Genomic DNA, 13,068 nt, shown 5'->3' on the forward strand with positions numbered 1-13,068 from the left:
TTTATCAACTTATTTAAAAACTGATAGGTCCATAATGAACAGCCTGTGCACTTGGACACTGGCTACATGTTAAATGGGCATTAAGTGGGCACTCAGCCCTAGTGCCTCATGGGATTAACTCTGTGTTTACTGAGAACAGCACAGTCTCCACTGCCCACTGGCTTTTAAAAAATCACTCCAAATCCATTCTTGTCACTGAAGGAATCACACAAAGAAGTTTATCCCAAAGACGGTGCAAGAATCCAAACACAGACATTACCTAGGAGAAAATCTGCTGGTGGCGGCAGACATAGAGAGATGTGTGGAGTTTAGATAGATGTTGATAAATTGGATTACAGGTTTATATGGTATTTATGTGCATCAGGCTCCAGTATAGAGCAGCTGAAAGGCTTTAGGACATAATGATAGAGATTTATCATGACTGAACCCAATGTAACTCTTTAAGGATTGTCAGGATTTTGATGGTGAGTAGCATTTTCACATTTTGGACATCCCAAGCTCATTTTCTTTGAGAACTGTTTCATGTATGCTATGTAAGTGAGTTTATTGCTGTCGTGTCTTTAGGGGATTATTCCCTCAAAGTGATTGTTGACACACAATGGAAATTCAGTCATCATTTTTTTTTTTTGCACATGCATTGTTCTAAACATCTCTTATTTTTATTTGTATTTTTTTTTATCTTTTGTGGTTCTTATATAACTTGAAATTAAACTTGGTTTAAAATTAATGTTACATAATGTTACATATATATTTAGGGGTGTTTCCTCAAAAAAATGCATGAGAAAAAAAAATTAAATACAAAAATAAAACACAACTATTACAAAATATGAGATGAGAAAATAAATTTTATAAAATACAAAATTTTCTACAGAAACATTGTTCAACAATAACACCAGCAGGTTAAGTTAAATCGAGAGTCTGCCTCTCTCTTGCCTCCCCTGAGCCCATTGAGTTTTAACAGACCCCCTAAAGCATGCGGTGAGTTTGGTGGGGGTAACTGAGAATGAATTGTACAAGGTCACATTCAGTGATGGTGAGGGGGGGGGGGTCACGATCAGGCCCCTGTTACTCAGTTCCACTATTGCCCCTGTCTAGCGCACATGGATATAAGCTTGGTGCTTTCAAATGGTGTTCAGCTTTCATTAAGGCTTTCCGGTTCTCACCTCCAAAGCGCACTCATAATGATACATAACAATTCTGTGTTTTTCTGTCAATATGGGGTGCTGTGTGTACATTAATGAGGAAAAAAATTAACTTCAATGATTTTAGCAAATGGCTGCAATATAACAAAGAGTGAAAAATTTAAGGGGGTCTGAATACTTTCTGTACCACTGTGTGTATGTGTTTATTTTTAGTAATCCAGGCATTTACAGCAAAATAATTTAATGTAGGACTAAGCAGGTGTTTTGCAGTTATGTAATTTCAAGTGCACTGGCATGTTTCTTTTTGATAAAGTAAACAAATAAACAAATGAGGTTTCTTGAAACATGACTTTACATGCCATCAGTTAACTCTAAATTAAACTCATGCCCATGTGTGATGGATGATTGAGCAGTTACATGCACTTTGAGATCAAGAATTGTGTAACAAATGAGCGATCCATTGCATTATTCATTCTCATATCTGTTAATTAAAAGCGCCCAACCTGATTTCAGTCTGCGTTAAGCTCCAGCAGGCTCCTGTCACAAAAGATGAATAGCATGACACCAACACGCGAGCCCACAAACTTTTTCACTCATTCCGTGACTGAGTGCATCACCCTCCCCTAGTCAAACGCCGTGCGTGTGGCCCCATCTACATGCACCGGCAGGAGCGCAAGGCCACTAAATAATGACCGTCGACCACTATAAAAACAGATGTTTGTCAGCTGTTTTAAAACTTTAACTACTGTACACTTTACACATTTTATATGTAAAGAGAGAGACAGAGACAGAGAGAGAGAGAAGATGATCATAAATACTTGCTGCCAACTTTTGGAGAGAGAATGTCCAAAGCTGGATGGATGGGTGGGTTTTTGATTGGGGATATGTGTCACTCCTGAAACTTTGCTGTGTGTACAGGGTATGTGGTATACTAACTAAAAAGCTGTCACTACACTCACTTCAATTTATCGCAATCTTACAATGTTCCGTTATAATCAAAGCTCTTATTTAGGCTACATCATGGCAACACTTTGTTACAATAATGAGAGGATTTGCGAGTGTGCAGAAAAAAAATCCAGCTTTTTGAGGTGAGTGAATTCTGACTAACTTCAACGTAATGGCCAGTCACAGGTGTTCAAGAAATTCTGGAAAGTTCTGTCATTCAATTCAGTTCAAGTTTATTTGTATAGCGCTTTTTACGATACAAATCATTGCAAAGCAACTTTACAGAAAATTACGTTTCATCATTTACTCACCCTTAAAAGTTTCTTTCTTCTGTTAAACACAAAAGAAAACATTCTAAAGAATGTGGGTAACTAAACAGTTGATGGTAGCCATTGACTTTCATAGTAGCCTATTTATTTATTTATTGCCCCATACTACAGAAGTCAGGTTAACCATCAACTGTTTGGTTCCCAACATTCTTCAAAATAGCTTATTTTATGTATACGTTGACTTGAATTTTTAGTTTTTAATTTTTAATGTTTATTTTTTTTTTGGGGGGGGGGGGGGTTAACTATTCTATTATGTATTACCTTGTTCAAAGTAAAATCAGTTTTAACTGTACATTATGTGATAATTTTACTTCCAAAACCCATAATTTCTATAGAACCTGACCATAAAACTACATTTTTGTTCATCTAAACCTACCATACTGTATGTTAACAGTTAAAAACAGTTAACATTTAATCACATTTTGCATTTTTTTTTTCTATTAACATTTATATCTTTACATTCTTTATATTGTTTCCTATTTTTACAGCACTTTGAGTCAACTTAACATGCTTTATAAATAATCTCAGCTAGGTTTGACTCGATATCCTCCAACACTGGCAATCTAAGAAGTGGATGCTAAACTGAAGTGAGTTCCACTCATTTCCGCCGGCTTCCAAACTCCTTATTACTGTAGCTGCAGCCAGTAAAGTCCCTCTGAGTGCTCACTTAAAGCTGTTTAAACCAAGTCTATTTAATCTGCAGGGTCCATGGGACACCAGCGAGTGCATGGCTGCAAAGTGCTTATCTCACTGGCTCAGAATTCAGAGGCCTTGATTTGTTTGTATGCCTATGTTAGGGATGTTATGCTCACTCTTACAGGCAGGTGCTGTTCACCGTTCACATTTTCAGACATTTTCCTCCACCTGAAAGAAGGTTATGGTCGAGAGCCCCCTAAGAGATGTGTAATTTACTTTGCTTACCCAGGCTGAACACAAAATAGCAGAGGTCAACACTATGAGTATTAGAGGGTTTCTGAGTGTCCGTCTGTATTATCTTCTCTAAATTACCTTTGTAAGTGAATATGATGTCCTTAGTGTGCCAGGAACCACTAATCAGGGTTAAAATGAACTCTACTATTCGTAACATGCTGTAATTGGTTTTTAATCTCAGTGCAGGAGGGCAGTTAATGTCCAGCCAGGCACGTAATTGGTCCTACTGCTTTCTCTTAGTTATTACATGCAGTGGCTGGACAGTCTTTTTGAATCCTATCACAAAATGTTATCATTATTCATAATGTGCAATTGCATACTTTAAAATATAATCTGCTTCAGTATAACCTTATTTATGTGCAAAGTGTTTTCTCAAATTTGGTGAGTACTGACTGAAGGCTGAAAGACATAGATCAGAAAAAAAAAAAGTTTTTACATGCTATGGTTCTGGTAAATAAATCTATAGCTGCTGATGTATTGTGCATGTTAAATTTATGTTTGTTTGTTTTTAAATACAAAGCATATGATAATGTTTATTTTTGTACCGTGATACAGTGCCGATATTTAAGTAAATTATTTGTTGGTCTCATATTTATTTCATTATATTAACATTAACCCTTTAATGAGAACATCAACATGAACATTCAAAAACCAATATATGGAACCCTTAAAATGGACAAAGTGATGGTAAAAAAAATGAAATGGGAGCAAAATGCATACGTTTTGTTAGAGAAAGCAAATGTTTTGTGAAGAGAAGAGAAGAGAAGAGAAGAGAAGAGAAGAGAAGAGAAGAGAAGAGAAGAGAAGAGAAGAGAAGAGAAGAGAAGAGAAGAGACATGATTGGGTTTGACAATTCACTCTTTTCCAAACATTTTTAGGGAGGAAATGTTCCATTCTTCCACCACCCACCAAAAAATCTACCCCTGTAATTATGGATAATGCAAATGTGTTTTTCTCCTCTGGGGTTTAGAGTCCCACTTTGTGGATTATGGTGTTTGGAAAGACAGTTTTGCATTAGAAGGATCAGAGTGCACACGAGGGATGTCCTAAAACCTCATTCCCTGCCTGGGCCACCATTGTCCTAAAAGATGCCTTTTTTGTTGTCATGGTGATGTTGACTCTGTGGAATGCACAAAGTCACTTAATGAGCTGTGCTGTTCTGCTCATTCCATTGTAAATAATGTCTGATGTGTGTATTTTAGGATGGCTGTCTGACAAATATATAGTAGTAATTAAGATACATCAATCACATCATTTGAAAGAAAAAAAAAAGGTCTCTTCTACATTTAACAAAACCTTTAATCTGTAGATATTTCTGCATGTGGAGTATCTTTCAGATGTTACACTGAGACTGGCAAGGGCTGTTTTGCATTTCTTTGAACTTTGACCTTCAGCACTATGATGCTTTTTAGTAAAGCACAAAGACCAAAAATATGCAGTAAAGTTTTAATAATAAACTGAATGAAAAAAAAAAAAAATATCAGTTTCATTTTATTTATTTAAATGAAAGATTTTGTAGGTTATTTTATAAACCAACCACAGGGCTGGAAAGGCTAGGGTTCCTTTTGAAAGTAAATTTCTGTATTATTAATATTTATTGTAATTGTAATTTATAAATATAGAACATTTATCACATGTTTTATAAATGTGCCCAAAAGTGTGACAACTTGCCTCAATCTGATATTTATAACCCAGCAAACACATTTTGATACTTAAAAAACTATGGCTTAAAAATATCATATATTTGTTTTATGAGTGACCAAATGTGTTTTCTTTTGTAAAATTTCTTTTGTACAAACCCAAAATGACAGCTCTCTACTGTTTAGAATTCACTGTAATTCAATATATGTTACATGATCCATGTTTACAATTTTACAAGTTGTCCAGTTGTATAGATTTTAATAAAATGTAAAGACTAACTCTTTAATTTTCTAATTAAGAATATATTTCAATATGGTGTTATTATAGAAATGTAGCAAATAGTTTTTAACAAACATGACAGATATACAGATATACTTGTAGTATTTGTAGTAAGATTAATTTCATAAGGGGTGCAAATTGGCCTGTAGGTACTTACAGTTTTGGTAGTGGTTGCGTCTGACTGAGACAAGAATTAATGTAATTTGAATGCAGTCATAATATATTTTGATCCAATACAATGAAAATAATGTGCAGTTTAGCCCACACAGACTGCTGTTGTTCTCACTGTGTAAAGAAAAAGTGACCAAAACGTTGAGAAATTGGTCTTAGAGATTGTAAAAAGTGTAAATGAATGCCTTGCCTCCAGTAATATAGTACTGCCCTCTAGTGTAAGTGTAATAAGCTAACCACACAAGCGGCATGGGAGCACTTGAGCATGTACAGCACATCTCAGACACAGCACTTAGATTCAGTATCAACAATCACACACGCCTCCAACATACTAGAAATGCTCAAGGCTTTAGTAAGAGCAGGCTGCTGTTAGAGATAACACAGTCAGGAGACTCACGATGCCTGCAGAGTCTCTGATGGCACTTGGCAAGTCTCACTCACTCATGTAGAGAACGACAGAAAGCTGAATGTGGGTTTAGACAAGGCTGTTGAAGCTTTTGAAACCTCTGGCACTGTGATGAGACAAAGCATTGGAAAACATTATAAACAAGGTTATATTAAAAGTGTACTCAAGTCATTTTCCTCATTAAAAAGTTAATTAACATAATAAATAGTAGGTCTTTCTGAAAAATATTTTCTGAAATAATGTGCACTCACATGAGTTTAAGAGTCTTAAAAGAAATTACATGAATAGATTATGTAGACAATAGATTAATCATGTTTGGCTGCATCGGTTGTTGCAAACTTTTGCGTGATGCTGCATACAACCTATTAATAGAAGCATAAGATGAAAGTCATAGCCTGAAAATATGACAAAATAAATATAAAAAAAAATTAAACTGTCAAGATTATATATAAATATTAACCCTCTGGAGTCGATTAACGCGTATACGCGTTTTGGGGTATTTTCTCCTGATAACCCCGAAAAGAACTTAAATTACACTTTCAGTTTTGATCGTACAGAGAAGAGCAATACATCAATCGAATCTGTAAACGGGTCTACTTTTTTTTGTATACAGACATAATAACAACAAAACTTTGTGCACTTATAAAATAAAGATAACAAACAAGGAGTGCTGTCTGCAGCCTTTGTCTGCGCTGATCTTCAGATACAAATGCGTCATTAAAATGAACTGTAACTCAGTGAATACTCAACGAAGAGACATGAGAGATATATCTATAGAAAGCCTGACATGTCTACTTTTAAACTAAATGAGTGCTGCTGAAAACAAATATTCTGTGATAAAGTAATCCATATGAAAACAACCCGATGTCCGTTTTTCACGTCTTTCCTTCATTATCTTCTAATGCGACCACGCCCCCGCGCTGAACGCGCTTTTGAGATTCAAATGTTTCACTGAAGCGCGCGGCTTTTTGAATACGCCCACACAACAGAAGACAACGCAGCGAGATTGTTCTTCAAGTATTTTTTATTTTACTGTTTTGCTTCGCGATGAGAGGAATAAGACATAATTCACCCCAAAAAGATGTGATGTGGTTGAGGATTTGAGATTTGGATTTCCTCAGAAAAAAAGAATGAAGCACTTTATTCAGCAGAGATCATAAACATGAGTAAGTCTCTTTTTATTTATTTATATACTTGTACTAGTTTTCACATAACGTGTAAACATTTTACTAGTTAGACTTTTTCCAAAGACTTTTTCCAAACTATAATTCCTGACTAAATGTATAATCAAGTGAAATATATGAAGTTTCAATAACAATATACACTACTATACCATTCAAAAGCTTGATGTACATAATATAAATGTAACAATAAATGTAACTGTAACAAATTTAACAATCATTGCTGTTCTTTCAATTTATCCCCCCTAAAAAAACCTAAAAAAAAAAATTCTCAGCTCTTTTCAACATTAATAATAATAATAATAATAATAATAATAATAATAATGATAATAATAACAATAAATGTTTTTTTAGTAGAAAATAAGATTGTTAAAAGGATTTCTGAAGGATTGTGTGACTGGAGTAATGATGCAAAAAATTCAGTATGAAAGTCAGCTTTGATTGTTCCTAATAAACTGTTTAAACTGCACTCACAAGTGAATATTAAATTATGTTGTGGGATAATTAAATATATTCTAAATAAACTACAAACATAAAATTATATACAGTTATTTTGTCCTCACATTCCTTTCTTGTAACTCATCCCTCTCAGTGACACAGCTGACTGAATGGCTCATTATGCAGGCCTTTGTCTTCTCAGGTGTGAATTCATGATAGTTGACGCCTACTCGCATATGACTTTTACCAACAAAAAGTGTCTTAGAAAATTTAAATCAATATATTGTTTTCTGTAAGTGAGTAAACAAGATGATTTTCACATCATTTAGAAAAAAAAAATTCTAGGCTACAAGCTCCCAGTTCTCCAAATTCCTGGGAACCAATTTTCTATATGTGTTTTATTGCCTTATTCAAGTGATTTAACATTTTTAGTTTTTCACTAACCACGCATAACATTTTTTTTTCTCAAAAACACAATCATGTACATACATGCTGCTCACATATTATTATAGCCCAGTTGTTCTGATTACAGTGAGATTAGACTTTAGCCATTTAGATATTTATAAGAAACTGAAAAAAAGCACAAATGTCAGGGACAATTCCAGCACCCTCCGTGTGCTCGTTGACCCTTAGACTCCAGAGGGTTAAATAAAAATACACTTTTATGTGTATTTCAAATGAAAATAAAGGTCAATGGTTTTTCACAGCGAGCGAAAATAAATATGGAAAATTATATTTTTGCAAATACTGGACCTTTTTTACTGAAAAAACAAACAAACAAACTAATAACTTATGAACTGAATTCAAGAAGCATAATATAATACTCTGACACTGCATTTCATGACCCTTGTAAGCAATCAAAGTAACCAAGATAGCTTTACTCAGAGCTGTCTTTAATTGTCATTTACCTCCATCTCTGACGCTCATGGATCTGTTTCTGTGATTTCTAAGCTGTCAATAACACAGAACTGGACACACAGGCAACATAAGCGGAGATACTGCACACTAGAGGGCACTCATTTGCTTTGAGTTGGTCTTTGACAGGCTCTTCCCTATAGATAAAAGATCAAATATACTGAAGCAAATCCAGAACTTAACATATATAAGAGAAAAGGTGACTAAGGTGAAGGTTTAATGAAGGAATACTGCATGACTCTTTATGAAACACTTGTCAAAGACAAAGAAAAAAAATCTATTTGTTGTCTTCTGAATCCATACTTGTATTTCTAGAGCATGCAAGTTTTCTAAGGAAAAAAGAGTTCTTGTTCTGTTAACCATCTCAGTTTTTTAAATAGTGCAGTACTGTACTTAATGACAATTAAAACTCATGTTTATATAAAATGTTCAAGCATGCATACAAATAAATAAATAAATAAATATTAGCCTATTCACCACTGAGCAGAACACAAGGCTGGTTTCACAGAAGGGGAATTAATGAGTTAATAATTAATGTACAATTAAAAAACAGCAAATGAACATTCAAGCTGGCCAGCATGCAGACCTCACCTAGCTCCTTCTGAAAGGCGCTGATGCATTTAAGATTGGCTACAGAGCATTCTTATTAGCGGCATGCTGATGAAACAAAAGCACTCCCGGAGAGTGATCTCTACTCTGCCTTTCCGCTATTGTGTTTTTGCTGAACAGGACCACCAACGCTGCTTTTTTTAAGAAGTGCTTAATTAATTTGTTCGATTGTTCTAATTTTAACCATTCGGAGGCCCGGAAATCATCAGTAATGATTGGCTGCACTCAACACTCCACATCCCCTCCGATCTTTACCTGATAATATAATATAATATTCTTAACCCTCTGAAACAGAAAAGAGTATGAAGAGAATGATTGTTTTACTGATGAAAATTGATTCTGTTAGTGCCACAAATTTCACTGGCACTAGTTCCATCATTGTGTATGTGCCATGAATTATTTGTAACCTTCAGATTTGTGGAAATAAAATGTTTGATCCAGGCCATCTGTTGCTTGATAGACTTACTATTCAGTATTTGTTTCATTTATTGCACTTAAGGGAAGAAACCATGGTAACAAGTGTTTAGGTGGCAATTATGATTATCTCTTCTGTACTGCATTATATACTATTCATTTCAGATCTTTCCTGTTTGCAAGCATACAATATATTAAAGGAATATTTCAACCAAAAATTTAAATTTGCTGAAAATTTACTCACCCATCCAAGATTTGGACGAGTTTGTTTCTTCATCATAATAGATTTGGAGAAATGTAATGTAAGAAACAAAGCAGGTTTATATTCAGTCACTATATTTTATTTTCATCTCTACATGTCTTTCATAAACTGATTTACATGAGGATATGAGAATTGGTGGTACGTGTTTCCAGACAAGAGTATTCCAGTGACTTAACATCCAGCACGAGAAAGCAAACAACTGCACTGAGGAGGCCATTCATGATCTTATGTGACCGTTCATTGCTGCTGTCAAAAAGCTTTTAGTGTCAGCCCTTTGGTCAATATGGTGAATGAAGCCACTCTGTACTGAACATGTGTAGGCTACAGGTGTGTTGCAGGATGATTGACAGCTCTCTGGCTGCCTTGTAACCTCAATTTGATGATCAGTGACTCCAGCATGTAGGAAATAGATCTTGTTTACCCCTTTTGATATTAGAGCCTTTTCAGAGGAAACCTCTTTCATGTAAGAGTGTTGGATGAGACTTTGATAAATATAGCTTGAACAAAAGAACTAAAGATATTTGCTACATAAAGTATAATATAGATAATTACCTAATTATGGGTTTGTACAAGGAAATTGTCAAAATTCTCTTAAACCTGTACCAAAAACAGTGGAATTTTATGTTTGACTTCCTGTGATTAAATCCTGTGTTTGTTTCTTTCCTTTCCTTTATCACATTCTAACCGAAAACAAACAGAACTAAAGATCATATCATCCTCTGCTTATATGAGTACATTTCATTTGACTCAAACATACATAAATTAAAACAAACAGAAAAAAACAAGACCAGAGAAATTCAAGAGCATAAAGGACAGCATACAACAACCGAATAAAATATATTTTTAAATCCTCATAAGAAAATGATGTGCAAAAGGTGCATAGTGATGCTACAGTAGGGTGTTCTGGGTGTTCTGGGTGAGTGTTTTCAAAGTGCAGACACATTAGCAAAATTGTGTTTTATTGTCTAATCTCAATAGTGTAGCGTTGTATGAAGATGAAGAAGTCAATTTCAAACCAAGCAGCTTTCTGTTGGTCAACATAACAAATTTTCTTGATGCAGAATCTGCACTGGCAGATCTTTTGCCCTTAAGTGAAATTCCCAATCACATGGACTGCCACAAATATATATTTTTTGCATTCTCATTTGCTCAAATAGCAAAAGAAAAACTCCACAATAGTGTTTTATGACTTTCAAAAAATAAAAATTATAAAAAATAGAGAGATTGATAATAGCAGTCAAAAGAGAGAATGATGTCAAATTTACGTCACTCCCATAGACACTGTATAAGAAACACCCTCTCGTTAGCGTTAACTAGTTTTTTGTAATTTGATGCAAAGGTAATATAATACAAAGTATGGTGTTATAAATGAATAAAATATAAAAAAAAACTTTGGAGGATTAAGATGAAACACAGTTGAAACGCATCTTGTGAAAAGGGTCCATTCAAGTGATTTCATCTGCAAACTTTTGCTAAGTAATGGCAAATGTGACCCAACCTCAAGTGGTTTTTAGTGTGCTGCTATGTGGTTACTAGGTTGTTACGAGTGTTTTTTTGTTGTTGTTTTGTTTTGTTTAGTGGATTTCCTTTTTGTTGCTATGGTGTTCAAAGCGCATTGCTTATGCGTTTGCTAGGGTGTTGCTTAATAGCAGTTGTGGTAGTTCCCATGGCATTGCTATGCAGATATGTAGGTGTTCTGATTTTTTTTTTTTTTTTTTTTTTTTTAGTGTGTTGATATATGGTTGCTACTGTGTTCTGAGTGTTTGTAATGTAATGCTATGCAGTTACTAAGGTGTTCTGAGTGGTTTTTTAGTGTTTTTATTAGGGTTCTGTGTGGTTTTAGTGCATTGCTATGTGGTTGCTAGGGTGTTCTGACGCATTTTAGTGCATTACTATGTGTTTGCTATTGGGTGTTTGGGTGATTCCCATTGCATTGCTATAGGGTCGCTATAGTGTTCTAAGTAGTTTTTAGTGAGTTGCTGTGCAGTTGCAAGTATGTTCTAATTATATTTTTATTTTATTTCTGTGGTTTAGCAGTTTCTATGGTGTTTTCTAAATCCAATGAGCCCACTATACAGCCCACTGACTATACAGATTATAAGATATTGTAGAGAAAATGTGTCTAAAAACATTCCAGTTAAAAGTATATATGATTAGATTTATTATATATATATATATATATATATATATATATATATATAAAATATTTATATGAAATGTATTTCCAGGATGTTTCACACAAAACAGGAGGAACTTACATTGTGACAACAGAGTTATTGTTTTTGGAAAGCTTTCCAGAGGAGTCCACTCACCATATACTGTACAAAAATGATAAATCTATATTAGCAAAACAGTTGCGATACAGTCTGTTCTTTTTTTACAAGCCTCGAGGTCCTCAAATCTTGCACCTGTATCACAACCTTGCTGCTCTCCCTGAGCCCTGGGGTCATTTATTATGGAGATTATTCTCATAATTAAGCTCGACTAGAATTGAATCTTGTGTGTATCGGGTTACTCAAAGTTGCATCACACTAAAATTGCGGGCGATAGACTTTTGCACCAGACAATATACAGTTTCCAGCTGTGAGTGCTTTTATGAAACAAAAACTCCAAAGCTAGATTCAGCTCCAGTGAATGCAGTCTGCGAGGCCTGTTATTGTTGCAGCACATTAGCATATTGATCCTGTGGTCTCCACACTTTGTGCTCCACCGCCTCATTGTTTCGCTGTTTAGAAATGCAACCATAAACATCCTGCCTCAGCACCGAAGCAGAGAAAAGAGCAGTCTGGTGAAAATAAGTGCTGAAATATTTATTCGGGATGCATATTCAGCTTTTTTCACCACAATTTGACTATGATCCATCTCCATGAGCAGGCAGATTAATAACTGAGCCCTAGTTAAATAACTGACAAATGAAATGGCCATGTGAACAAGGAAAGAAATTATGGAGGATCAGGTGAGAAAAGAGAAAGAGAAAAGCTGGTTTGAAAACATGAAGAGCAAAATGACTGTGAACATTGGTTGCATCCAAACCAAACCAGCATTTATGCTACAAAAATCTTTTTTTTTTTTTTTTTAATGTGACACGGAAGCACATGAAACAATGAATCAGCTAAATGATTTCTGTTGGTCTTATAACCCATATTGATTTATTTGCTATTCAGCCAGTGACTCAAATGAGAAGATCATGTTGAATGTTGAAATTTAATAAGTTGTGCTGGATAATATTTTTTATTTATCATTAAAATCTTTGTGTGTTATATATATATATATATATATATATATATGTGTGTGTGTGTGTGTGTGTGTGTGTGTGTGTGTGTGTGTGTGTGTGTGTGTGTGTGTGTGTGTGTGTGTAAATAAAATTTTATATAATTTTGCTATTATTATTTTACCAAAATAAGAA

The sequence above is a fragment of the Cyprinus carpio genome, chromosome A23, assembly GCF_018340385.1.
Source record: "Cyprinus carpio isolate SPL01 chromosome A23, ASM1834038v1, whole genome shotgun sequence".
Taxonomy (NCBI): domain Eukaryota; kingdom Metazoa; phylum Chordata; class Actinopteri; order Cypriniformes; family Cyprinidae; genus Cyprinus; species Cyprinus carpio.